The following is a 5361-nucleotide window of genomic DNA, read 5'->3' as shown; positions in this document are numbered from 1 at the left end:
AAAATTTAGCATAATCCTGAATGAAAAAAAAGGACATTCAATGAATTATCAGACTTCCAGGATGTTATTGCAAAAAAAAATCTTGAACTTAATAGAAAATTTGACATACAAGATCGAAGACAGATATAAGGTATATATATCAAAGACTAATTACAAGAGACTTAATAAGGATGGACTGTTAACATTTTATATGAGGAAATGTAAAACATATGTCTGAGACTGTTATTAGTAATTGGGTAGTTAAAAAAAAAACATTGGGGTATACCTGAGTATGATGTGATTCTGAAAAGTAAAACCATTTAGGAAAAGCTAAAAAGAGTAATTATCTTATACAAATGAAGTATGAGAGGAAGAACTGACACAGGAGAGTTAGATAGGGGAGGACATCTAGTAGTTCTGGAACCTACTCTCCCTGGAAATGGGTTAAAAGGGGGCACAATACATATATATCTACAATAGGATAAAAGTCTTCTAAATTCAGAAAGAAACAAAAATCTAAGGGGACAGGGATGGAGAAGAGGATAAGTGAGGAATTTCTAGAGGGAACACTACTTACATCAAATCTGGGTTAAAGAGACAATAATATATACATTTGGAAGGGAATAAAAGTTTTCGAAACTTGTAAAGAAATAAAAGGGTGAAGGAATAGGATAAGGAGAGAATAGAAGAGTGTCTAGATTTATGGGAATGGGATAAAGGGGGAATAACATATGTATTTAGAAGGCTATAAAAGTCTTCTAAATTCAGATAGAAACAAGGGTAGGGGAAAGTGGAAAGGTAGGGGGGAGAGGATAAGGGAGGGATCTTTGGAGGTGGGTAGTTTAAGCAATAGGAGGGCATGGTAGTGGGTAGAAGTAAAGTAGAGGTGTCAGAAGGGATAAACAATAAGAGATACAAACCTAGAAAATAAATATCTGGAGTAGAATTTATTAAGAAAAATTCAGGGATAGCAATCATGATCTCAAGTTTAAAAGTTAAAATAAATTTAATCAAAGGAGAAAACTAGGGAAACTACACTATATGTCAACCATATTAGTAAATATTGTTTTTTACTATTTAAAATAAATACACAATATAAGGTTGGAATATTATTGTGGTGCAGGAAATGATGAGTTGGTAGACTTAGAAAAATATGGAAAAACTTGGACTTATAAAAGATGTTATCTATCCTCAGAGAAACAGAAGATTAACAAGTATAGTATGATCTTACATAGATGCATATGTATGTATATATCTATATATGAGTATGATTATAGATATATTAAGTCTATATGTATATGTATGTGTGTTTTTGTGTGTGTGTGTGTGTGTGTGTGTGTGTGTATTTCTATACTTAATTGTAGCCTTCTTGGGGTGGGGTGGGGGAGGAGGAGGGAAAAAGAAAAAAATTAAAAGTGCACAGAAGAGAACAAAAGAAAATGAAGAAAACTTACAAGAAAGCAAAGAAAACATGGACAGCTCTGAACACAATGTGTAGTATTTATTATATAAGCTTTCTTGAAATGGAAACTTATTGCTGTGTATTTTGAATCCTCTTTTATGTTCTGCTGAGCACATGGCAATGTTTTTCTTTTTCTCGTATTTAAGTTTATAATATATTTATTTTTTCTTTTCTTATTGTGTATTAAAGTTTTTGTGCTTAAATTTAGGGCTTTCTCCAGTCTTCCTGATCTATAGCTTGTTTATGGACCCAGGTGGCTCCAGAGGAGAAAGTAAGGCTGGTGCCTTTGCACAGCCCAGCCTCAGTTAAATCCAATTCACTTGCAAATCATGGCATCATCTTCCTGATGTCACAGTCCTCTTTGAGAACAAAGAACAAGCAATAACAAATTAATTTAAAAAAACAGATGCTCTGCTTTAACTATAAAGATGGATCCCCTTCAGGGAAAAAACATCCACACATAACAGAACTTATGATCTACCCTGTCTCCTCCCATCCTATACTCTGTACACCTAGAGTACCAGAGTTTACTTTGATAGTTGATGCTGAAATGATTAGTTACCAAAGAAACTCGAAGTAATATTTGGAATACTCTCCTTCCTCCACTGAAATTCTACTCTGTCTCATTGTGATACAAAGGCCACACAATGAGTAAGTGACATCTTGAATCAGGTCTTTTTACTTGACTTTGTCCAACAAAAAGATTTATTTAGAGTTGTAGAAATGAAAAGTATTCTTGAAGACTCTTCTAGTAGAGTATATTCTCTAGCAGGTCCTACCATGATAGCAAGGTTTAGAGTATGGGCCCAGTGAGGAGTCTACTTAAGTTGTACAATGAGTTTGATCTATGGGAAAGGAGTCTGAAGCTGGGGCCCCAACCTGGGAAATCAGTCTATAGTGGAAAAGGACAAAAGAAAGCAACTCATTAGGGAAAAAGTACAAACTTATTCCAAGTTTAAGATTCACAGTATAAGGTCTGGATATATGAGTAGGACAAGTCATAGCTCAAAGTTCCAGTGATAAGCAATAAGCAAAGTGGGTGGGCAGGCACTAGGTGTCAGGAAGCTCCTGCATGTTCAGGAGTCACAAGGAGGCTGGTATCTTCAGAGAGGGTCAGAGAATCCAATTAGAAGGACAGCAGATGTAAACAGGATGTGAAAAGAAGGTCTGACATCAATCAACAAAAACTTATGAAACACCTACTGTTTGCCTGACACTGTGTTAAATGCTAGGGGTACAAAAGAAACAAGTGACCCTGCCTTCAGGGTGCTCAGAATATAACGGGGCAGAAAATATCTAGGCAAATACGTTCAAAGCCAGCTCTGTACAGGATAAATAGGAAATAATTAACTGAAGAAAGGCACTGAATTTAGAGGGAGTAGGGAGGACTTTCTTTAAAATATGGGATTTAATTTAAGACTTAAAGGAAGCCAAGAATGTCAGTAGTCAGAAGGCTGAGAGACAAGACAAACACAAATTTTCAACTAGCAAAGCTGAAGCCACGATCTCCAACCAAGTCTTTTGATTTAACTGACCAAAAAAAAAAAAAAAAAAGAATGGTTCAGGACTGTCAAAGTGACAAGGACTTTGGGAAGAAGTACTTGTTCCAATCCAGTGTTTATGAGAGTGAATAAAAAATATTCCATATAATCACATGTAATCACAGAGAAAACAAATTTCAACTAGTTCAACAAAGATAGGAAAGGTCATATTTCATAGCCTGAGACTTTCAAAGGGAAGTCTTCTAAAAAGGGATGAGAGACCATCAAGGAAGTTATTCTGATAACATAATAGTAGTGATGTTGATGAGGAAGAACAGGGGTGAGGTGTCCAAAGAGGCCAATGTGGCTGTAAAGGGAGTTCAACAAGGAGCCTGGTTTTAAAAGATTGCATTCAAAAAATAGAAGTGACCATGTAACCATGAGCAAATTAAAAAAAAAAAAAGATCCAAACCTTTAAGAATAATTCTGGGAATTCTATAATCTATTAATGTGCTGAGATTTGCAAAATGGGGTAAAGGACAATAAAAACAACTTGTAAACTCTTTTTGAGCAACAAGGGCAAGGAAGGGACAATTCTGCTTCTTGAGCCAGATGATAGTGTGATGGATGAATGAAAAAGAGATGGTTATTCTTGACGACATTTTATTTTTTTTCAATATGCGGAAGAATCTTCAAAGAGAAATGGATAGAACAAACATGATTAGGAGGGAATAGAAACTACAGAAAAGTGAATAAATAGGAAGCATTTAGCCATTTAAGTAATAATTATTGACTCCTTACAACAACCCTGTGAAGCAGGTGCTATTATTATCCTCATTTTACAGATGAGGAAACTGAGACACACAGAGATGTTAAGCAATTTACTAGGGTAACCCAGCTAGTAAGGAGTATCTGAGGCAAGATTCAAACTCAGGCTTTCTTGACTCCAAGTCCCATGCTCTGTTCATTGTGCCAACTAGTTACATAAGTGAGTTTGTATCTAGGACCAGATAAATTTAATTACATCTGAGGACACTGAAATTACTGGCAGATGTGATTGAAGAACCATTCTTGGTAATTTCCGAGTTGTGGAGAAGAGGAAATACGTCAAAAGGCTGGAGATAGACAAATGTACTGAAAAAGCAGGGGAAAATGATGCATTATAGATACTGTATATTAGTGAAATTGATATTGATCCACCACAAAATTCTAGAATGACCATTAATTAGATTTGTGAACCCTTATAAAGAGGTTTTCACTAGGAGCCAGCATAGATTCACTAGGAGCAAATTATCCCCAAACCTCTTTCATTTTTGATATGCCAATTAAACTACTATATTAAGATAGTGCTAAAGAGACAGTGTAGGTATATTTTAGTAAGGTCTCTTGAAATCCTAGAAAAAGAAGATATTTTTAATGCAGGTTAGGCTAGATGTAATATAGGTAGGTGGATTTATATCTAGTTGAGAAAATTTACTTCAAAACTTCTAACTAATATATTGATAACACAGAGAGAGGTCTCCAGTTGCATGGTATAAGGCTTCATACTAAGTGGTCCTTGTCATCTCAACACTTTTGTCAATGACCTAAATGAATATATAAAAGGTAAGCTTATCAGCTTACAGATAGCACAAACCTTGAGGGCTAGATAACGTGTTGGAAGACAGAATCAAAATTTTAAAAATAATCTCAACAACCTAGATAGGGATAGATAGAATAGGGAGAAACATAAGTTTATATTCAAAAATCATTTGTTTTCACACACAAAGATGGAGCACTTCAGAGAAAAAGACTTAGTAAACTTAGTTGAACACAACTTGAATTAGAATTCATTGTGTGATATAGCTATCCAAAAGAGAATCATATATATATATATATATATATATACATATATATATATATATATATATATATATATATATATTTGCTTTTTGGAGGGGGGAGAGCAGGGCAATTGGGGTTAAGTGACTTGCCCAAGGTCACACAGCTAGTAAGCATCTGAGGCTGGATTTGAACTTAGGTCCTCCTGACTCCAGGGCCAGTGCTCTACTTACTGCACCACCTAGTTGCCCCCAGATAATGCTATCTTAGGCAACATCGATAGCTGTTTACAAAAGATGATCATCTATTTACTGTATTCTACAATGATCAGACCATATCTGGAATAGAGTGTATTCTGCTCTGGGTGCCACATTTTTAGAGGGATGTTTAAAAATGAAGCATATCCAGAGTAAAGGAAACACAGCAAATGATGAATTGTCAAAGACTCAGGATTGTTTGGTTACTCTGGAGAAGAGAAGACTGTGAGAACATGATTGTCTTCAAATCTGTCCTGTGCAGTATAACTCCAGAGTTGAAAATGGGTTAGCAGCAGCAGCATCAACATCATCATCATCATCATCATCATCATCATCATCATCATCATCATCATCATCATCA

Source organism: Petaurus breviceps, unplaced genomic scaffold (genome assembly GCF_028583685.1).
Source record: "Petaurus breviceps papuanus isolate PSGF00001 unplaced genomic scaffold, PetGlider_PUasm1.0 90784, whole genome shotgun sequence".
Classification (NCBI taxonomy): domain Eukaryota; kingdom Metazoa; phylum Chordata; class Mammalia; order Diprotodontia; family Petauridae; genus Petaurus; species Petaurus breviceps.
This window is presented reverse-complemented; position numbering follows the sequence as displayed.